Genomic DNA, 24,482 nt, shown 5'->3' with positions numbered 1-24,482 from the left:
TTGATTCAATCTCCATCATTGCTTGGTGATCTCATCCCTCGCATGGGTGGAATAGGCTGAGAGTTGAGAAAGCCCAACTATAAGAGCATAAAACTAAGCTAATGAACCCCTAAAAAATGAGAAATAATTAAACCAAAGTTAAGAGAAAATTAAGGATTACAAAAAAAATTGCATGAAGACACACAAGATAACACAAATTCTAAGAAATACACAAGGATGCTACCAAGGATGAAGAGGAAGGAGGAGCCTACAATAGGTACTGTAGTAGAAGGAAATACATCACATCTAGAGAAATTGTACGGTTGTAGAGCTCAACTACCTTTTTTTGATAGGCAACACATCAAAGTAGTAGATTATGAAACTTAACAATCTTTACAACCCAACTTGAGGGACACTAAAGGATGAATTTGGGTAGAGGTCCTTCAATATTGCCACAAAAAATTACAAATAAAAAACCAATCATCATGAATTGTACTTCTATAGCCAAGAATTCCAATCCTTGCCAAGATGCTAATAGCCATTTTCTTCCCTTCTCTGAACCAACCTGTAACATCACAACGCATGCCACACACACAAAAAAAAACATCTATCCTACTTGTAGAAAATTTAGAGAGCTTAAGAAAAAAATAAACATGATCATATTACTATCCCATATTTCTATTTAATTCCTAATATTAGTGAAAAGGAATGCTACAACAGAGAAAGGACAAAACTTGAAATTAACAATTGCCACAGACTCATTATCAACTCATAATACCATGCCTGATTAGGAATATAAAAAATTGGTTACCCATAGATAGCGAGAGAAGGAAAACATGTGTGTGTGTGTGTGTGTGTGTGTGTGTGTGTGTGTGTGTGTGTGTGTGTGTGTGTGTGTGTGTGTGTGTGTGTGTGTGTGTGTGTGTGTGTGTGTGTGTGTGTGTGTGTGTGTGTGCGTGTGTGTGTGTGTGTGTGTTTGAATGCCCATAACTATAAAGTACACATCTGAGGGAAATTAAGTAATCTATAGGCATGAAAGAGGGGAACTGGGGTTCCACCTCCTCTATATCTTTCTCATTTCCATCACCAATAACTTCAAGGCATTTCAAGCTGACTTCATAATATTTTCTCAAGTACTAATTCTACCTTATGCTAGACATACTACTCAATCCAATCCCTTTCTCTAGGTAGACCTCCATGCATAAAATATAATAGGAAATTAATATATTTGTGCATAATGGTAAGCCATTCTCCTAGAGCACTTAAAAATATGTACTTTGTAATCATAATCCAAAGGGCTCCTGCTTTGGTAATAAATTTCTAATTAACTTGTGATCTTTCAAGCCATAGAGGGGATCAATACAAACCCACCTTTACTTCATACCTATCTAGTCACTAATTAATATTATTTCTATGGGTTTATATGTGATCGCACCTTCTCACCTTGTAAAACTAGATTTAATCATAAAATTAGGCCAATCTCATAGCTTATACGAAAATATATTGTCTATCCCTATATTGGCTAACTCATTAGCCCTTTTATTGCCCTCTCGGTAGATGTGATTAAATAATGTTTCCTTAAAATATTTGCAAGCTCCAAGGCCACGAAAAGCTTAACATCTAATATCTAGTTTGTAAATGATTCTTTCTTAAGGGAATTGATGATAATGGTCGAATCACCTTCAATTTCCAACTTTTTAGTCCTAGTTCCTTACATCAAGCTAAACCTTCTATCAATATCGAGATTTTATGGTCAAGTATTTTCATAAAAAATACTTAGAATAAAAGTAAGAAAATACATAAAAAATTATAAAATCACTCCATGATGTAAACAAGAGACGCAATGTGTCATAGTTCTTGCCTAACTCGTAATGGTTATAGATGTGTAGATGAGTAAGAAAAAGGTTAAATAGTTCTACATTAACATTGTGAATGCATTAATTTTTGCCTAGAAATGCGCTTGTGATCTGATAGGATGGCTCATATTTTGTTGTTAAGTTCTCGTGTTGTATTATTATATCTTTGGACATTTAAGCCCAAGAATAAGAGGCCAAAGTCCCCAATACGACACTAAGTACTTAATATCATACTACGATCAATACATATTCTTTAGTCCTCCGATTGCTACTTCTAGAACTAGTTGTAAAAAAATCAGACAAATTGGATAGGTACATTGACAACTTAAAATATGTGCAATGAGGAAAGATATCCATACCAATATTTGAATTATAGAGCTTGAAGAAGTCATGAAGCATTTGGAGTATTACATTATATGTTTAAACATGTTATGCATGCTACTAGAGAACCATACGTAGTTGGAAAAACTCTCCCAACTATGTATTATTCTCATCTTGATTATCAATTAGATAGAGATAAATAACAATATAGAACAATAACAATATAAACATATGTACAGAGGAAAAAATGATAGATAATATAAAGGAGGAAGAGGAAGAGAGATAAAAAAAATAGTAAGATAGAGCGATACCAACATAAGTTGTGTGTGTGTGTGAGAGAGAATTAAATATAATTATTATTTTTAATAAAAACAAATAGTCAATATAAAATCATGGTTATAATAAAAAAATTAAAATATATTATATTTTAATTAATGAAACTAAGAATTTAATTTTTAAATTAAAACTCACAGTTGTAAAAGAAAAAATGAAATATATTGAAATATAAAAATATTTTATAAGTAAAACTAATTGTTTGATTTTACACAATTAGAGAAGGTTTACTATTTAATGTTTTGTATTTCCAAAATTTTCATAAAATTAAATAATTTTTAATTATGAAATAATATCTATATCATTTAATATGTACATTTGTAAATTATTTAACCGATAGAATTAAATTTTTGAAAAAAAATTTGCAAGTTGGCCGAAAAAGTTGTCAGTTTGGCCAGAAAATTGAAAATCCTTCCCATTAATTATTTACTGGCTAGTTTTTATTTCCCTCCACTTTTAACTCTTGTTTTGATATTTATTAGTTGTTATCTCCACTTTTAACTATTGTTTTTCTTTTACTATTTATTAGTTGTGATCTCCACATTAGCTCAAGTTATGACTATTCATTTAACTTTTGATTTTTAAAATTGATTTAGATTTTAATTTTTAAATTATTTTAATTTATTTTTTATATTAGTTTAATTTTTTCTTTAAATATTATTTTTTAGTTTCTATAGTTTATTTAGTCAATAGAATATTTTTTAGACATGTTGTTTTTTTTATTTCTCTTATTAATTTTTTATAATAAATTTTTTAATGATTTTTTTTAAATAATTTTTTTTTTTAATAAATTTAATTTAAATAAATATTATTTATTTATTTATTTAAAATATTTTAGTAAATATTATGTTATTTAAATTAAAAATTATTAATAATCTAATTTGTTCACATTAGATTATATTTTAAATATTCACTTTTAACTATTGTTTTTCTTTTCTTATTTATTTAAAAAATAATTACTTATGATCTCCACATTAAATTATGTTGTGATCTCTATTTATTAAACTTTTGATTTTTTAAATTGATTTAGGTTTTAGTTTTTAAAATTTTAAATTATTATTTTTATATTAGTTTAGTTTTTTCTTTAAATATTTTTTTTTTAATTTATATAATTTATTTAGTCAATAGAATATTTGTTAAAGATGTTGGTATTTTTCTTTTTTCTTTTTTTTGTATTTCTTTTATTAATTTTTCGTAATAAATTTTTTGATGAGTTTTTTTTTTAAATGATTACTTTTTTCATATTTAATAAATTGAATTTAATTGTAAAATCTTGAAAGTTTTTTAAACAATATTCAAATTTCTTAAATATCGTAAATTTTATATCTATGTTTTAATCTTTAACTTTTCTATTTTTTATTTTTATTTTTAAAAAACTTATAATTACATTATTTAATATTCATTCTACATTTTTCTCTTAAATCTCATCTCCTATTGGCACACTCGTTGCATGTACAAAAGCATTCGACTGTTAGTAAATAGATGTAATAGATGTTGATGAATAAATACGATGTAATAAATAAGAAATAGAATATAAATATTTAATTTTAATACATAATTTATAAAAACTTAATAATAATTTATATATATTTTAGAATTGAATTATTTATTTTTTGTGGTTATTTTTTTATTTTTTTTTTAATGTAAAATATAATTATTAATTTAATATTAAAATATATATTTATGTTTTAAATATATTTAAACTAAATGATAAATTGTTTAAATAAAAAATATTAATAATAATAAATGATATAATTTATAAATTGTAACACTTATCAATTATACATATTACAAACACTATTATAAAATATAATTAAAAAATAATATTGTTTAATTTATTTTTATAAAAGTAAAATAATAGTAATAATTTAACTACTTTTTAAAAAAAATCAAGGTTTAAAAAAATTAGAAATTCAAATACAAAAATATAACATATTGAAAATATATTGCTATTGAGAATCAATATTGATTAGATATGTTGTGTGAGGTGGAAGATAAAATGATTGAAAAAAGAATCTTATCAACTTGTCACAAATGTGGAAAAGATAAAGTTGTAATTAATGGATTTAATTAATGCATTAATGCATGATGAAGTTATTAGAAAATATTTGTATTTTTGTTGAAGAAAAATAATTTTCTCCCCTACCAAAAATAGTATGAACCAATAGGATGGATGAGAATTGTGATTTATAAAATAATCAAAAATTAGAAAAAGATATAAATATTTGAAGTTTCGTATAATCTTTTAAATTCTTTGATTTGATTGGTCAGTATTAGTGTCATGTTAGTATGACATGAATGCATTAAAAAAACAAGGGGCACATGCGCCAAAGTTCCTGCCTTCATGATTTTATAATTGATTGAAGTAGGTTTTGGTTAAAATATAATGTATTTAATTTAATAAAATAACAAATAAATAGTAATGAAAAATATAATATTATAGTGCTAAACTAAATTAAATTACAGAGTATAGTTAGTATATTATTAAATTATATAACTGCAATGATATATATTAATTAAAATAGTAAAAGAATATATAAATAATAAACATTATAGTATCATGCTAAATTAAAATTAGATGACATTTTAAAGAATATTTATCATACCAAAGATATTTATCAACTAATTATATATAAGATATAGATAAAATTATATTATTTTTTAAAAAAAGAGTTAAATTGATTAATTTTAATTATTAAATTGTTTGATATATCTTGTTTAAGCGATAAATTTATCCAATTGAAGAAGTTGGACAATATTCTTAAGCTTAAATCTAATGCATAAAAATAAATAAACATAAATTAATTTTAAAATAGCATTTATGCTTTAAAAAAACCAAACACACATATAATAAATAAAGTTGGTAATATACCAAGCTAAACAATTTGAACTTTATTAAAATTGATACAAAATTAATATTATGTATTTTAAAGTATAAATTTAAAAAATTAATATAATAAAAATTATATATGTTAAATAAATGTATAATCTAATAAAATTATATATAAAAATAAAAAAATAAAAAATATATATTAAAAGCATTGGTTTAGATATGTAAAAATAAAAATAATTAAATTCTAATTTAAACTTATATAAATTAAAATTAAAATAAATATGAAATTAAACTATATAAAAAATATTTTTTAAAAATTGACAATTTAAAAGAGTTAAAATGTCTATATTTGATTAAAATATCTATATTTGAATAACATTTTACAAATTACAAAAATAAACATCAATTAAAATTAACACTGATTGTCTTTTTTTTTTTAAGTTTATCTACTTGTCACAAATGTGGAAAAGATAAAATTGAAATCAATGCATTCATTAATAGAGGTGTTAGAAAAATGATTTTTTTTTAAAAAGTTTATCCACTTGTCACAAAAGATAAAGTTGCAATTAATGTTTGCATTAATAGAGGTGTTGGAAAAAAATAGTTGTATTTTTGTTGAACAAAATTGAATTTTTCATTGCCTTTTCCATCATGAGTCAATAAAAAAAATTTAAAATTGTATTTTTCAATTCTAAAAAAACATGCAAATTAATAAACTTTTTGCAAACATTAGTATATCAATAAAATTTTTAGATTATGGAACTAATATGGAACTTAGTAATTCCATTAGAAGCAATAAATTCATTCAATTGAAGAAACTAGACAATATTCTTAAGCTTAAATCTAATGCATAAAAATAAATAAACATAAATTAGTTTTAAAATAACATTTATGCTTTAAAAAAACCAAACATATATAATAAATAAAGTTGGTAATATACCAAGCTAAACAATTTGAACTTTATTAAAATTGATACAAAATTAATATTATGTATTTTAAAGTATAAATTAAAAATATCAATATAATAAAAATTATATATGTTAAATAAATGTATAATTTAATAAAATTATATATAAAAATAAAAAAAATATTAAAAGCATTGGTTTAGATATGTAAAAATAAAAATAATTAAATTCTAATTTAAATTTATATAAATTAAAATTAAAATAAATATGAAATTAAACTATATAAAAAATATTTTTTGAAAATTGACAATTTAAAAGAGTTAAAATGTCTATATTTGATTAAAATATCTATATTTGAATAACATTTTACAAATTACAAAAATAAACATCAATTAAAATTAACATGATTGTCTTTTTTTTTTAAGTTTATCCACTTGTCACAAATGTGGAAAAGATAAAATTGAAATTAATGCATCCATTAATAGAGGTGTTAGAAAAATGATTATTTAAAAAAAAAGTTTATCCACTTGTCACAAAAGATAAAGTTGCAATTAATGCTTGCATTAATAGAGGTGTTGAAAAAAATAGTTGTATTTTTGTTGAAGAAAATTGAATTTTTTCATTGCCTTTTTCATCATGAGCCAATAAAGTTTTAAAAATTTGTATTTTTCAATTTAAAAAAAAATGCAAATTAATAAACCTTTTGCAAACATTAGTATATCAATGAAATTTTTAGATTATGAAACTAATATGGAACTTGGTGATTCCATTAGTAACTAATAATAATAATAATAATAATAATAATAATAATAACAAGAGCTTTGTGCGAGCATGAGTCCCTGCTTATTGTAAGGAAGGGGACGTATTTTTAGTTTAGATACTGGATCTCTGCAATATGCGTCAAATTCTAATTTTGGTACGATCCAAACCCTGACTCTGCTCAGATTGTGGATGAGAATCCAAATTCTCTATGGGGAAGCTGGATTATGCAGGCACTTAGAATCCATGGTGAATCTGTGTATGTGTTGGCTGCCTCAGCCTTCAAAAATGAAATATTCAAGATGTTTGCATTGGGTGCTTGGAAATTATTCAAACTTAAAGAGTGCAAATATTAAGTGCAATGTAGGACTTAATGGCATCTTTGAGCAGTCCCAAATGAAGAACTCATAAACATTGAGAGAAACATTAATGGAATGAATAGCATTGATATCTCAAGAAAGGAAAATGTGTTGTATAAAGACATGATAGTGCAATGGAAGTGATAATGTTGAACAATAAGAGCATTGGCAATTGCAAGAGATTTATGGTCTCATGGACTATACAAGTACACTACCTTGAATGATAGTCAGCCAATAGTAACGGTGATCAACAAAGACATATATTATGATAATATGGCCTAAATGTCATTAAAACAGAGATGACATACAGCCCCAAGATTTCTGACTAAAGTATCATGCTAAACTCAGCATTCAAAGTACATATAAACAAATAGAAACCATAATTAAAACAATATTAATATGCTACATAGATAAACAAATAGAAACATGAATTAAAACAATATTAATACGTTATTAGAACATGAACCAGTTTACATACATCAGTCAAAAAGAACCAATAGGAGATGCCATCATAGCATCTAGAACTATATAGTATATGAGTCGATGAAGTGTTATTTATATTGCAAAAAATGAATGCAAAGGATAATCAAAATGAGAAGAAATAGTAGGAGAGAAGAGTATTACATTAGAAGTCAATGATGATAATCAAGTAGGCTGTTATTAAAAAGTGCAGGGGCATAAAATGTTGATCAAATATTATGAGATTAATGAGGTAAATGTGCGATTAACTGCATCAAGAGATCCATGGCACTGTTTGTGAGCCAATTGCGCATCTCGGAAACCCTTATGCAATATCTTCTCATCTTTACTAAATTTAAGGAGGTCTGCAATTTAATTTCTGCGGCAAAAAAACACACAATCTCAGAGAACATGTAAATATCAATTTCTGAAACTCTGGAACTTGGATTTTCTATCAAAAAATCATACTAGAAACATTTTCCAGCAAATATACCTTTTTTGAATACTTTTGCTTCAATTCGTTCACTTGAAAGAAAAGCTAGAAAAAATACATCAAATCAGACATTTGCAGAACTTACTATTTTCTCTCTTCTTTCTCGTTAAGATCCCCAATTCTGCAAACTTCATAAAGATTGTTATCTAATAGCAAGTTAGAGCAGCACAGTAGCATAAATAATAGTGTCCAAATTCTAGAGATTCCACCTGGTCATAATATAGTGACAAGTTCAAGCAATCACTATTAATAAACAAAGTTGTAGCCAAAAAGCTTTCAATGATCATTGTCATGGATTGTGGAAACTTGACATGTGTAATTGTGGCATAGACAACCAATGTTTAAATCCCAGCAGAGAATGCTTTGGTATGAATCCTCCTACAAGACAGGGTGGAAATCTGAGTGACTATGGTAGACCACAATATGCCTAGTAGAAGGAATAGAATCATGTTCAATACGGCAACATAAATTCTCATAGAAATCAGAGGAACTGTATGAAAAAGTAAAATAAAAAACATTTATGTTTTCTCACCATGAATGTTGATATCTTTTGTGAAATTGTTAGTTGGACATTTCACTAATAAATATTACTGGTGTCTAAATCCTACAATTGTGTCTGAGTTCTTTGGGCTGAGCCATTTTGGAACACTGTACAATTTTGTGTTGGTAGGGAACCCAATGGTGTCTTATGTCCTATCAGTGTGGGTGGCAGGGTACCTATATGACAGAGATGCAGATATTGCAACATTAAGGTATGGAAATAGTCTTGGTTTTTTCATTCAATAGACAAGTTCATAGCTACTACGTCTTCAACACCGAAATCTATATTATCTAGCATTGAGATATTTAATTCTCACTCTTCTTCAACAGGAGCAGAAGAGCGACAAAGAAGAAGGTAGGTCTTTAAAAGCATATTGTGTCATTCTCTAATAATCTTTTTTATGAGTACCTTCAATTGTTCTTAGAGCTTAGGCATATGTTATATGGCTAGCTGCATCATGTGCTTCTCGATATGCTTTTTCTTTGACTTTATGAGCCATTAGTTATGAGGCATGTAAGAGTTTGTGTGACGGTAACAGTTAGTTGGGAAAGGCAATGGCTGACATTTAAGTGACTGCAGGAAAATGCAAGTGAACAGGTTACTCATTGTGAGAAGCTAAACCAAAGAAGAGCATTAAGTATTGAAACATGACTAAGTGCAAAATACAATCATTAAAACAATGTACTAAACAACATCTATTCCAATAAGATGTCTGTGCACAGCATCATGGTTGTAGAGACTGTAGATAAGATAAGACAACGATATTAATGTCCAACAAAAGACCAAAAAGAGGTCTATGGGACTGAAAGATTACAACAAAGCAGGGTTGAAGCCAGCAAGAGCACACAAAGGTGTCCGAAGAAAAGCAACAACAACAAACAAATACAAGCAACAGAAAGCACTAGGAGTCTTTCTTAGGTGAGAAGAAATCAATCATAGAATGATACACATGTCGATACGTAGAGGTACTACATTGTCTCCGACCTGTCCCAGAAGAGTGTCGCTGGTGCCTATAAGCAAAATGGGTTCTGACACATCTAGAAAGATCCCTAGGTCGAATAGAGCTAGAGGGCCTTTTCACACCACACAAATGTGTAAAAAAGGCAGTAATGAGCTGAGTAGATGAGTTCCGGTGTGGAAGTAGAGTCTGAATCATGTTATCCCGAAGCATAGTGGCCTCACGCAAATACAATGCAAGGCATCTCTGATCATAATAGCTGAAGAAATCATAGAGAGAGAAGCACTCTCTAAACAAACAAAAGAACCTCCCTCTGATCTCATAATAAATAGGGCATCAAAAAAGAAAGTGAGCCTCATCCTCTACCTACCCTAAAGAACAGAACAAACAAGTTCGCTCCTCCCTGTCAATATGATGATCCAACTGAGCTCGAAGACGGTGGGAACCAACTCTGAAAGAACCTAAAGAGATTCGCAGGGCATGAGACCAGCGTCGTGAAAGATAGCTAGGTCGAGCAATAATCCCATCTGAGATCTCCAAAAAGTGTGTCGCATAACACGACATCCATGGGTGTAATCCACCAGGAGGGTTAACCCAGGTAGCAGTAATGTAACATCTATAAATATTAAGACGAACATGCTCATTCAACTCTTACCGAGAAGGGAGAAGATGAGCAGGGGCATCCAAAGAAAACTGAAAAGGGGAGAGACGATCAATATCAATCCCAATCGAACTCAACAAAGAAGAGACTTGTGCATACCAACACCACGCACGAGCACCAGACTCAGCAGCCGCCATGAAAATCGGAGAGCAATAAGCTAAATAGGAGTAACAAGTAAATAGAGAAATATTGTAAACGCACAATAGTATTTTCCAGTGGCAGAGTCGAAATGCTAATCTAGGCTAATTATGACCTCAAATTTGATCCATGGCTTATGTGAAATTTAGAATTCACGTGGCAATCCAATAACAATGCAAAAATGGCCCAGCTTTATCCATTATAAATTCTGACTATTCTCAATTCAAAATAATATAAAAGAACATCAACTGATGCAATAAAATCAAATACAATGTGATGTAGTGTTGGCGATGAAAATTGGGCATATATAAGCACTAAATCAGAATTCAGGAGTATCTAAGGCAGAAAAATTTCAAGTTCAGAAGCTGGGGAAAGAACTTGAATAATTTGATGAGCATTTTTGTTTATAGAGACAGATGGTGTTGCATTGCTCCTAACCTTATCAACAAAAAATTAGAAAACGTACACAAATAGAGACAGTAAGTGATACTATTGCATGAGATTTCCAATGGCAGAGTCGAAAGGCTAATCCAGGCTGATTATGACCTCCAATTTGATGCATTGCCTATGTGAAATTTAGAATTCTCCAGGCAATCCAATAATAATGCAAAAATGGCCCAGCTTTATCAATTATAAGTTATGAGTTTTCTCAATTCTAAATATTATAAAAGAACATCAACTTATGCAATGAAATCCAGTACAATATGATGTAGTGGTGCCAGTGAAAATTGGACATATATAAGCACTAAATCAGAATTTAGGAGTACAAGGAGAAGGCAGCAAATCTTCGAGTTCAGAAGCTAGGGAAAGAACTTGAATAATTTGATCAACATTTTTGTTTATAGAAAGAGATGGTGTCGCATTGCTACTAACCCTATCAACAGGAAATCAGAAAAGCTACATAAATAGAGACAATAAGTGATACTATTGCATGAGATTTCTGATGAGCAATCAATTTAGTCCAACTCCATATTAAATTCAAATTTGGGTAGAAGGAAAATGTGCAGAGTAAATAATTGTACGAGATTAATAATATGCCAGTAAATGGAAAATCAATAGCAGAAATTAAACAAATAAGTAAACAATGGCCTATGCATTTTATACCAAATTTTGACTCAATTGCTTATGCATTGGATAAGAAGGAATATAATGAACAAATCATAAATTGGAAAGCGGAAGACAAACATAGCAGAGATCTCCACTTTAAACATAAAAATGTACTGAAGACAATGTTTTTCTCTCAATAACAAAATTTTAGGTTGCATGTTTTTGACTGTATGTCAGTTGTCTATGTTTGAATGTAGCATACAAATTTTTCAGTTAGGTAAAATGACTTTTACTACAGTATCTGCAAAATATATTTATTCGATATTGTTCATCAAAGGATTACTATAAAGGTCACAAAAACTATAGTATAAGTGAATCGTGTATAAAATATTGCTTCCAGCATATGTCGAAGGTGAAAACTGGATTCACTGTGGTTGAGTATGCTGAAGCTTTCTAGTGACAAAAAATGTGGGTTGCAGTCTGTTAGCTTTATCTGACCTACAAGACATTGCAAAATGGCCTATTAAGTCGGAAGGCATGGAAGGGAAATAAATATTTGACAAAGCAAAAGGAATAGAAAGATGAAATAGTTGTTGCTTACACTGGTGGTTTCTCCTATGATGGAGATGATGTTATCATTCATTGCAATAGAAAAAGTCCCTTGTATTTCAAACGTTCGTAGCATGTACACGACTGTAGAGAGTTTTTTTTTTTTGTAGGTGTCAAAGGGTATGTTTGCAAGCTGTGGCAAGCGTTCCTGAAGCATTTTCCCAGTCATGGTGCATTCAACAAGGTTATTTTCAGTTTCTATGGTGCAGTGCAAGAAAGGTGCATAGGCGAAGTTTGTCATTTGGCCACATGGAATACACTGGATAGTTACAATGGGCGACGATGGCATCAAAGAAGTTGGTTGGTTGCATTTGGTGCACAGCAGTTGGTATGGCTGCAGATAAGCATTTTTTGCTCGAAGAGTTCCGGTGACCTAGGAAAATAACAAGTATTCTAATATTAGCTAGAAGTGTGTTTTAGGTAGAATATTATTGCAGTAGTGTTGGAGAGATGGAGTGATTTCGTTAGTTACTTGGATACTAGAAGAGAGTATGTTCTGTAAGGCCTTTATTGTACTTTCATCGTTGAGGCTATCGACATATGTTGATGGTGTTGTTTTAATGCTATTTGATCCTCTAGGGCCACCACATACAACATTCTTGAGGAGGAGGAGCGGTGTTGTAGTAGAATGTAGGATTTGTTTGACTATTGTGAAAGCTTGGGCATGGAATTCAGGAATGGTAACCTGCAACAAAAATGAATGTGTCAATCAGCAGAGCAAGAAACTGTATATTGAGCAGGATAGAAAACAAGTATGGATGTACAAATGAAATAAGAAGATTACAATGGATGTGTCTGATATAGATTCTCCATCCTTGACGTGGAGCTCGAACTTCTTCGGTGTTTATTTGTGAGCTGCGACTATAACACCTAACGTGCCAATCGAGTAGTTATTAGGTGATTGAATAAGCTAACATATTCGTGTATCAGGCATCAATTTTTGCTGCATGTAGACTTTGTCAATTGTTTCGACATATGTTTGTGCGGTGAGCTGAATGCAATAGTCTGCGTCACCTCTTTCATACTGTGTCTTTCTCTTAAGAGAGAAACCTTTTATGTGAACACTTGCACCAGGCAAGAGCTTTGCGATAAATCTGTCGATTAATTGGTTGGTTATGTTTACTGTTATGGTCATGTGACCATCACTATCGACGAGATCAACATGCACTATAGGAGCCTTTGTTGGGCTTGTTGGATTCTTTGCATATGCAGGCCCATAAGTGACGAGGACATCACCTTCAAAGATAGTACCTGATTGCGTTGCACAGATATCTACAATTGTGGAGACATTGTTTTGTTCTGGGCTGAGTCTATGAAGGAAGGGGATTATTATTATACAGTCTTCAATGGTATGGCAATTAAGAATATAGTTTTCTAAGAGACTAATTATTTATACCTTTTCCCAAGGGTTGTATCATGAGATCCGTTGTGATGTGCCAATAGCTTTTGCTGTCCATACGAGGATATGAATAAAGTTCTATAAAATGTGTAAAGAAATGTTAGGACAATAACTACATATGTAAATAAATTAAATGCATGCATGGAAAGGTATGTTATGTTGTCTATATTATTGACATACCTGTTCGTGGGAATTGAAGTGTGTTTTTGCAGTTTGTTTGTAGCAATGCTGCTATCAGCTTCATGTGTGTTGACTTTGGCTTGATCCATCAAATGTCTGTTCATGAAGTAAACAATGACATTGTTCATATATAAGAGCAGTACGATGGTGAGTTTGACAAAGATAAAACAGATCTTGAAACTTGTTACTAACTTATTAGGATATCAAAATTAACTACAATTGAATGGATGTAATTGTGGTCCTGATTAGGGAATGCAGATAGTAAGTCTATAGTTAACTACCAAAAATGGAGAGATGCAAAGAAAGTTTTAATCAGATACCTCTGAAAATGTAAGTAACTTTGCTTAATTGAAGATTTCATTAGTTAGAACCTAGAAAATTATATAGCTAGAATTGAGAAGGGAAAAGTAGTTCATTTGATTGTTAAAACATAAACGAATTTGATTATGTTGCAGAAGGTAGATGTTGCAATACAAATGTTGATAGAGATATTTATATTAGAATTGTCTATAATCAGCAATCTCCAAATTAATGAGGAAAATTCTAATTCAGGGTGCATAGGCTAAGTTGATTTCACCTTCTTTCTCTTTAAGCAATAAGGATTATTTTAAATATAAAGACATCAACTAATTCTTTCTTATTCTTTGTCCTGCATTTTTTATTTCCAATATTTTGCAGTCTTCTTTTCCAGTAATATGCCAAGAAACTGTGATATTGAGAGCTTATCAGATACCAAAAGGACAAAGAACTATACTAGGCCATACTGAATTACGACAACCAATATATTGAACTATGACAAAAATTAACTTTGGCCACTTATAACTTACTCATTTAGTTGGGTTTATTATTGAAGCTATTTTCATAGTGTTGTGTTGGACCATAGGTTCAATATCCCTATTATTTCTATCTCACACCATAGTTGTTTGATCAATGCCTCTATTGGAGAAGGAGGCTTTTCATCTTCTTCTCAAGAATTTGTAGAAATTGGTTCATTATAGAATCATAATCATACTTTGATTGCTTGTTGCTTTCTATCTCATATTGTATGTTTTCCTTCCTAAGAACATTGGTCCAATGTTTGACTATTTTGTATAGTTGATGCTCTTTAACCTGAAAAGTTAATGTGACTTGTAAATAAATACGAAAATAAATGAGTCTCCATAGAGACTTAGAAAGAACCCTATGACTATCTTTAAATACATCCTCATTTCTTAATAATCAAATATGCTAAAGCAATAGAGGATAAATCTCACAAACCAAAGGGAGTTAAGTTGTTTTGAGATATTAGAGGGATAATCATAAATAACATCAGCAATAGATAGATTCTGATCCATATGAAAACCAAAAACACTCCATATCTCCTTAGGAAACAAACATTTAAAAAATACATGAGTAACATATTTAGGCTGCTGGCAAATAAGGGAAAGATAGGGGTCACCATTTAGTTTAGAGAAGGGTAATTTGTACAGAAGAAGTTACTAGAAGAAACATTGAATTTTGGGTTAAACAGGTCGATGGCAAAGGTTGTGGAAAAGTTTTAGTCCATTCATGGTGGGAACGTTGAAGTTGCATTTGAGATTGAGATGATCAACGATGATAAAGGAGCCAATCAAGATATTATAAATAGTTTTGGGTTTGGATGAATATAGTAGGAAGCCTTCAACTACTTCAACAGGGGTAACATATCTAAGGTTTCTCCATAAACTTTGTGTGGCTTAAGACTTTTCTACATGTTTGTCAGCATGGAGTAGGTTTCTCCTTCAAGTGATGGGGATATCATATTTGGAGTTGAATCCTATTGACTGATTAGATTACCTTCAATTATGAAATCACCAAGACTATTAATGCCTAGTTCAGAGCACCTAGATAATCCAAGAGGTGATATGGAAACATGAGGAATTGTGAAATGTGAAAGTATGTGCAGGATAATGGAAAGTTTTCTGAGAGAGCATGGCTTTGCGAATACAACAGCAATTCATGTTAACCAGGGTAAGGAGTTTAAAGTGGAGGTGATTAGGTCAAGTCATGAAGCCTTTGAAATCATTTTACTAGTGAATGGAATAGGATAGAGAAGAGGGATGAGTATAGTAACAAGAGGAACTGAAAATGTCTTGTGCAATAGGATGAAATGACAGGATTGTGATTTGAGTATGTATAGTATAGGATGGAGAGTCTTGAATATGTATTTAATGACTTTCTTCAATTTTGGTAGTATGATATATTGATCCTGTATGGTCTTTTTTTGGGAAACTCACTTTAAAATGTAACTTTTTTGTTAACTATTTATGATACAAAATGAGATCTTTGCCAATCCTAACAAACAGAGATGTAATTGATGATTATTTTAGTTTCGATAAATTGAACACTTGTTCTTTTGTCAAATAATGTTGCCTAGTTCTCCTTAACGAAGTCAAAAAGGAAAAATAAGGTACAAATCAGTGCATCTTCAAATTCTTGCAATGTAATGAAATTCAATTAGCTAATTTCACAAAACAATTCCTTTTTTTTCTTTATGTAATCCAAGAAAAAATCATGAATGATAATTTTATTAATTTTATGTGTGATAATTTTATGAATAATATCCAAGATTCAAAGACATATATTTTAGAATGTAGAAAATTCATAATGCTTATTGGAAGAATCTATTTAAGACCAAACAAATTCATTAACAGATTGGCGAGAAGACAACAAACCATTAATCTAACAATAACTAAATATGTATATAAATTAAATGGGTGCATGGAAAGGTATGTAATTTTGCGTATATTATTGCCATACCTTTTTGTGAGAGTTGAACTCTGCTTTTGCAGCTCGTTTGTAGCAATGTTGCTATCAGCTTCATGTGTGTTGATTTTGGGTGGATCCATCAAACAATTGTTCATGAATTAAACTATGACATTGTTCAAATGTAAGAGCAATACGAAGGTGACTTTGACAAAGGTCATGTGAATGAGACTAGTCAATATTCTTATGCATTAAAAGATATGTAAAACTTATATGTCTTTGTATAATGTTATAGTAAGAGGGAAGGTTGTAAAGGAAATAACAAAGTTGTGTTAAATACAATGTTCTAATGCATATGTAGAGAATCTAAGCTGATGTGTACAAATAATTTTCCAAGACAAAGACTTTCTAATTTAGAAATGGAGTTGTAGAGATATTGCAAAATGATCTGACCAGTATGTATCTAGGAGAATGAATTTTGTAGATTCTTGAGTAATATTACTTATCCAAAAGTGGTCTAGTAAAGTACCTGCAAATGTTGTTGCTTTGTCAACTATTAAAGAGAATTTGTATTGTTGCATGAGTTCGACGAGCTTTTTTTGTTTTTGACTAGGATGTAGCATGTCAATGTTGAAGTCTCTTGTAATGATATGTTTTGAAATTGTTGGCAATGAGGTAAAGATATGTTGCATTAGATTTGATATGTCAGTGATACATGCACCTGGTCTAATATAGACATTAGTAATTCGTATGGTATGACCGCTATGGAATATATCAATGGTAACTGATTCTAGAGAGCCTGTTGCAAAAGAACTTGTATTGAGTATTGTGCTTGATTTTGTACAACAAGTCAATAAACCATGAATAGAAAAAGAAGAATAGCAATTGTATATTTCATATAAGAAAGGGAGGTGTGTGTTGGTCTTGTATCTTGTTTCTTGCAGGCATAATACATGTGCTTTGACTAAGTCATGGTCATGAATGATTTCCTCAACATGTAATGGAAGGCTACGAGTATTTAGCAAGCATATGATAAGATGCAGTGTTGGTACGAGAGAGAGGCTATGTTGAAGTTTCCATGCTGCTTCAATTCGAAGTCACTCCATTTCCTTGTCAACTTTTTGTGAGACTTTGAAATTTTGATGTTCTAGTTTGTGCATCAAAAGTGTTGTGTAGGTTAGGCCATGTTGGTATACTTTTTGAGGATCAAAAGCAAGTCCATCCATTGTCAGGCCCTAAGCTCTATGAATAGTTCTTGCAGATGCTAATTGAAGAGGGAATTGTTTTCGTGTGATAAATTTACTAGCAATTTTTATTTTTCTGACTATTTTCATTATTGGGGTCCAAGAAGGTGAAATAGAACTGGTGTATAAGCTTTGCATTTTCTTCCGTCGCAATATGCCAATTGTACTATCATTGAATTGAATCCATAGAATGTCTTCAAGATTTGTTGTATGTAGTTGGAAGACTCCATCAACACCATTCACGAGTCCATCTTGTGTGTCAAGATTAGTACCTATTAGCTCAACTAGAATGCTTGGCTTTAGATATATTATAGCAAGCAATGATGTTTTCTGAACTTGGGAGTGAAAATTATCAACATTTGGCTCTGTTTGATCAACAACTTCAAAGACATAAAGTGTACCAGGCAAGAAGTCCAACATTTGTCTATTGTGTTCGAAAATGGTCGAGTTTCTATGGAACAAGTGCAGTAATTTAGGATCATTAGGAGCTGTTTTGTAACATGTTATATTCAAGTAGCCAAGGTCTTCATCGTTTTGTTGGCCAGTTCTTGCTCGATTGAGGACAGATATGAAGTGTTTGTTTCTTTGTCTCACTACAGTGGTTAATTCAAAGAACAAGACATTTTTGAGCCAAAATGTGTATGGGATTTTTTCGCTGTTTATTATTGGTTGTTCAAATATCCAACAATTGCAAATGGGTTGTGCTTGATATAAATCACCACAAAATATGATGCTAACATTTCCAAATGCTCTTGTTGGTGTATGTTTGATTTGTCGAAGTCTTCTATCAATATAATATAGCATTCGAGAACCGATTAGTGACACCTCATCAATGAGCAAGACCTGTAGTTGATCTAATTTCTTGCTTAAGCTATCAAGAGTGTTTGAGTCTAATGGAAACATCTTTGAAGAGTTACATGGAAGCTGGAAAATAGAATGTGCAATTATGCCACTTGCATTAAATGCAACTTTTCCTATTGAAGCAACAATAATGCCTTTGGGCTTGTATAGGTCACTGTCTAGTTCCTTATCATAGATCCAGATCATTGCTTGAAAAAGGACTTTTGCTATAAATGTTTTCCCAGTACTAGCACCTCCTATCAAGAACAAGTATTATGGTTTGTCAAATGCTAGTCTCTTTTTCATGAGAACATCTTTTACTATTAACTGTTGCTCTTCATTTAGTTGTCTTCGCAAGCTGAAGTATTCTTCATTTGGAAGAACGAATGGGTGTGGAATTTCTAAAAAAAGTGAGCATCTATTGGCATCGATGGTTTGTGAGGCTTTTATATGTTCCATGTCAGATATGATGTCATACTTCTCAAATTCATTTTTGTCTTTTTCTTGTGCACGGTCAATGCCAAGGTCTTCTATTAGGTCATTGTTTTCGATAGCTTGTGTTGAAGCTTCATCAATGTCCCATTTGTTATCTATCGGCAAGGTGGACATTTTTTCATTTCTAGCAATTTGTATTTTGTGTTTTTCAAATGCAGAACTCCATGATTGATGCCCAACCAATAACGAGTTTTCACTATTTCTGAAAGGGACATATAGCATAAGTTTTTCTCGACAGCAATTTTCACGATCAGTATGTGGATTATAGCGCACATAACGTATGATGTGTGGTCTTCTTCTTTTGTTGGGCTTTGATAGGTTGTTTGGGTAAAAAGTTGTATACTCTGCAAGCGACATTTGGTCAAGGCCTGTTGGTCGTTGTATGTACTTGTTTAATGCAGATGCATGCATGATATTTTTAGAGTCATCTTTCTCCTTTGCTAAAAGCTTAAGACTTTTGAGCATAACAATCTGAGTTTCTAGTGGGGACGTGTTGATGAAGATGGTACTCCTTAAGCTTCTTTGTAATGGTAAAGACAAGGCAATATGAACTGCTTGACGGCTGGACATTTGTTGGTAATTTAGCAATGCGTTCCCTAATTTGCGAATGAAGTTTGCCTTCTCATTATAAGTATAGTTGCATTGTTTTCGTATTTGGTTGAATGCTCGCGACAATCTTTTATCTTGTTTTGTCATGTATGAGCTACAATATGATGCAGCAGCATATGCATCCAAGATAAATTGTGTGTCTGTATTTGCATACCATAGTGCAGGGACTTTTTGAGAAAATGAATTTATCCACATATCGGTTGGTTGTCTTTTTAAAAAGACAGTGTTTCGAGACAATGATGCTTGCAAAATGGCAATGTAATCAGCCTCTTGAAATTGGAATTCATTAAGGAAATTGTCAAACGTAACTTCCTTTGTATAATGTTTGGTTTCTAATTCTTTGAAAAAAGCTTTAGCTCTATCTTTAATTGCAGGATCAATATTTAACAATGGTTCTAATATTGTTGTTTATCTCATTGGAGGAAAGGGAAAGATGAACCTACAACTGGATGCTCTATACTTTTTGCATGTTTTTGTGTGGTGGTGAGTTTGCATTTTGATAAGGTTTGGATCTAATAATGTAGAGTCACATGAAATGTACTCATCAATGAAGTCCTCTATGGTATTGGTTTTGCAATGGCCAGAGATATGTGCATCTTTGATCCATAACATAAAATGCACATGTTCATTGCCTCGGTTCTAGAATTTAGTGACGAAGAAAAAATTGGAGATTTTTCCAAAAAAGGAATAATTTTTTAGCATCATTTTTCTAAATGCATTGACCCTATGATTGAAATAGCGACTACAAATAACTGGTTTTTTGCTGATTTTGGAGTCGAAGTCTTTATCTTGTAAAGATTCATTTTGGCTTCAATGTTGGGTGTTTGAAATATGTTGCAATGCATTGCACAGTGGCTACCAAAAGTGTTCAACACTTGTTAATGTAACGAAAAAGGTTAGAGGGCCAAGTTGTCGAATCATGGCAAAAATATTTTTCTGTGTATCGTGTAAATAATCAAGAGATGTACAAATACTTTTAAGAGATCTAAAACCTATTGGAGATCTCGAAATGTTTTCTAGGTTTGAACGGTTACACACATCCCTTGCATATAGTTTTTTACCTTTTAATTCAGCCTTCCTTATACAAACCCATGCTATTGACGATATCTGTTGAATTATTATTTTGATAGCTTTGAAAAAAATGTTTGTTATATGTGTTGAAAATTCATTGTCTTTATGCATAAGCTCCCACTTAGCAATTTTTTGGTAGGTGAATTTTTTTGTGATTTATTGAGCTCGTGGAAATCCAAAGAACAGTGTTGGGAAGTTCATTTCTTCTGAATAAGTGTCTTGGAAAATGCCAAGAGGTTTGAAGCCTTCTGTTGGTGCAATTTCAACAATAGTTGTATGAAGGTCATTGATTGAATGCAGTTCGTTAAACCAATGTATAAGTGATTCACGTTCAAGATCATCTTCATCTTCAGGTTCAGGTTCATTGTCATCTATTTCGTCATCTATCTTGTCATTTGTTAGTTCCTGCATCTTCTTATTTGCGAATAGAAGTTGCGAATCTTTATTGATAGAGATTTTTTCCTTTATATACAATGGTGTCTTGGACAAGATCATCAAAGCATTCATGACATATGTAGGTCCTCACATTTCCTTGTGCATATGCATTTTCATATTGTAACTTGCATTTTAGTCTAATTGCAATAGTGTTTTTCTCATCAATGTCTCTAGGCAATGCATGTTGCACTTTATCAAAATCTATAGGAACATTGATTATTGTACCATTCAAGCCATACTGTGCTCTTTTGTATCCCAATTGTCTTATCTGTGCAAAAGCAATGCGCAAGGAGACAAGCGTTTCTTCTAGACTAGTCAAGGTTTGTACTACAACATTTTGTTTATTCTGGCTTATGTTCCATGGAGCAACATGATCAGGGATATTTCCATTTACAGTAGCATCTACACAACGTCTACAAATGAGATTGCCTAGTGCAATGATCTTTGTCGTTGGTTGAAGAGGGAGCATAGTAAAAGCATTGACAAATGCCTTAGTGACTTTGTGGATGTCTTTGTTGAAGCACAACATCTCGCAAATTGTGCATGCTTGAGTCGGTGTATCGTTGATTACGTGCAGGTATTGTTGTATCGATTTTTCCTGTGTTTCATTTGGTTTAGTTTGATATGGATAGCTTATAGCCGGATGTCTTGTGTGCGCGGCTTGCGAAAGACATATTTTGCCTTGCAAGTTGTAGCTATTGCTGCTTCTTTCGTCATATTGTTAGTGTCAGGTGGTTGATTGTTGTCCATGTTTGTTGATGGTTGATGTCGACTGCGGATTGTTCTCTTTAAGCGTCTAAGTGAAAAATGAATTTTAGCATTCTTTCTAGATGCAGTTGTAGTAGCTGGAGTGCTTACGATGTTTACAGGACACAATTTCCTTTTACTTGTTTTTGTTGACATTTCTTTATCTTGTGAGATAGTATGTTCAGTTATTTTGGTCTGATTCAATAGTTGTTCCTTTGGTTCAAGTGGTTCATAGTGGCAATGACCTATGGTATTCTCAAAACATAGCAAGTCAATGGATGTTCCTGATTGAATACAATTGCAGTAGATGTGCACTTTCGATAACAGATTTGGATGCCATATGTTTATGACAATATTGAAGATGTGTGACAGCCAATGGAGACATGTTGCAGAACCTTGCAAGTTGCTCCTGGCAAATTCTAGGCCAATCTTTCCAACTAGTCTACGTGCTTGGAAGAGTAATTCATCATCTGAGATAGGAAACTGGTTGTCCATATGAAAGCAACACAATGCAAATTTGTCTTTTACTTTCAATGCATTGGCCAACGATTGGGCCATGAACAATCGCAAGGCAATTGCATCGAATCGGTTGTCAACCAAGTTGGCTACAGTTGCAAACAAACTTTCACCATATGTAGAAGTAAATGCAGTGGACTGTTTCAGACCAATGTGAGCTAACTCTTCATCCATTATGTTTGAAATATTTTCTCTGGGAGACGATAGAAGCGACATTTGTTGTTCCATAGTTTGTATTCTGTTGTATGTAGTTACTCTCGAAAAGATAGGTTCATAGTGCTCAGCCAATGGATTCATATCATAGAAAAGAATTGATATTGTAGGATGTGGTGCATCTTTGTTGAAATGGAGGTAAGCTTTTTTTCGTGTCAATGACCAAATGCATATGGGTGTGTCCAGCCAAAGAGACAACCAATGGATACAAAATGTGTCACCCCAAAGGCCTGATTCACCCAGTGAGTTGGTTTCAGTGGCCGAGAGGCGCATTCTGTGCAAGTATGTGGCTAGGTCAGCTACTTTATGTAAATCATAAAGCAACGAAGGGTGAAATTCATGCAAAAAAGAGGTTGACGCTACATCAGAACCATGGTCCAAGGAGTGCAAGAAATAATCGACAAGTCCATTACGAAGTTCAATACATGTATATCAACAATGAAGCAAAACTTGTATTGTATCAAATAAATAGTCACCAATGTTGAAGTTAAATGGACTAATTTGAAAGCAATGCATAGCATCAAGAGCATCGTCAATTGATATATCTTGAATTATGTTACTTGATTTGTATCTGTCTGGTATTGTTGGATTTGCTAATGCTTGGCCTGATGTAGTTGGCATAGCTGAAACTATATTCATCATTTGAGGAATCAAAAACAGACGAAGCTATTGCAAGTTGAAGATAAGTAGATGAAAGAGATATCCCGTAGAGCCAACTTCCTGCAAGACAACGGGAAAGACATGTTGTCGACTCTAACATTGGAAAGACAACGTGCTTAGCTATGCATGAGAAATATTCATACAAATTCATGCTCTGACAAAGATCCTGATGCATTAAAGCCAAGGCACGACGAGCCTTGCTCACCCATGAAAAGACAAACTTGAGAAGAGGGACTTAGTTGAAATCCATGCATATGAAGAAGCTAAGCTAGCTGAATTCAACAAGTCGTATGATAATTATATTATAGATGGATTATTCTTATATGGAAGGATGGAACGAGACACAAATTGTTGTAAAATCTAAACAACGCATTAGGTTTTTTTGCGCCAAAAAATGGTTGTAGATTCATGGTCGGTAAATGAAATGGAACCTATAATTGAAATTAGTATGAAACATGTAGACTTTAAATCTATTATGCACATGAACATATATCTAAATCTTAGTAGGGAGAGTACGAGGAAGCAGATCAAGTACAAGACTAGTAGCAAATGACATCATACATGGTTATTGAAGAAATAGGAACAACTAAATTCAGTTGTCGTATACAATTGGTATGAAGTGAGCATTGCCAATGCCAAATATGCAAACATGGGATGAAAAATCGATGCCTAATGCAAAATGCTATGCCATATAAAAGTCCAATGTTGGAGCCTGACAAGAGAAAATATAGCTTCTAATATTAAGAGGACTAATCCTTTGTTGAAGTTTGTTGATTTGACTGGATGATAAACTAGAGAAATCCATAAGAACATAGAATATTATTTAATGTCTATATTTATTGCTTACAAACTATCTTATTTAACAGTCTAAGCTACTATTTTTCCCAATAACCTCTTCAAGATCTACTTATTTGTTGTTAGTAAGCCTATAGAGTTTACTGCCGACCTATCTTTTAATTTTAATGGTCTTGCATGACCATAATTAGTTTTTCAATGCAGTGATGAATACAATTTATGAGAGAGTACTTCTTCTCTAGCACATCTGTAAAGGATGAGGACCATACTTTTGTTGCCGATCTAGTAAATGTAAGGAAACTT

The 24,482-nt window shown here is 31.6% G+C and overlaps 1 long non-coding RNA gene across 1 annotated transcript; it reads right to left on the bottom strand.

Moving 5' to 3' along the window:
• Window positions 1–11,940: 11,940 nt before the first annotated feature.
• On the bottom strand, window positions 11,941–12,359 carry LOC149559621 (uncharacterized). Its single transcript, XR_016363296.1, has 2 exons — window positions 12,244–12,359; window positions 11,941–12,140 (listed from the first exon to the last, which is right to left on the bottom strand). It is a non-coding gene; the product is annotated as an uncharacterized LOC149559621 (long non-coding RNA).
• Window positions 12,360–24,482: the final 12,123 nt, after the last annotated feature.

This window comes from Cupressus sempervirens, chromosome 4 (genome assembly GCF_028749045.1).
Source record: "Cupressus sempervirens isolate cs-2001-9-10 chromosome 4, ASM2874904v1, whole genome shotgun sequence".
NCBI lineage: Eukaryota > Viridiplantae > Streptophyta > Pinopsida > Cupressales > Cupressaceae > Cupressus > Cupressus sempervirens.
The sequence above is the reverse complement of the archived record's forward strand: the minus strand, read 5'-3'. Positions and strand labels throughout refer to the sequence as shown.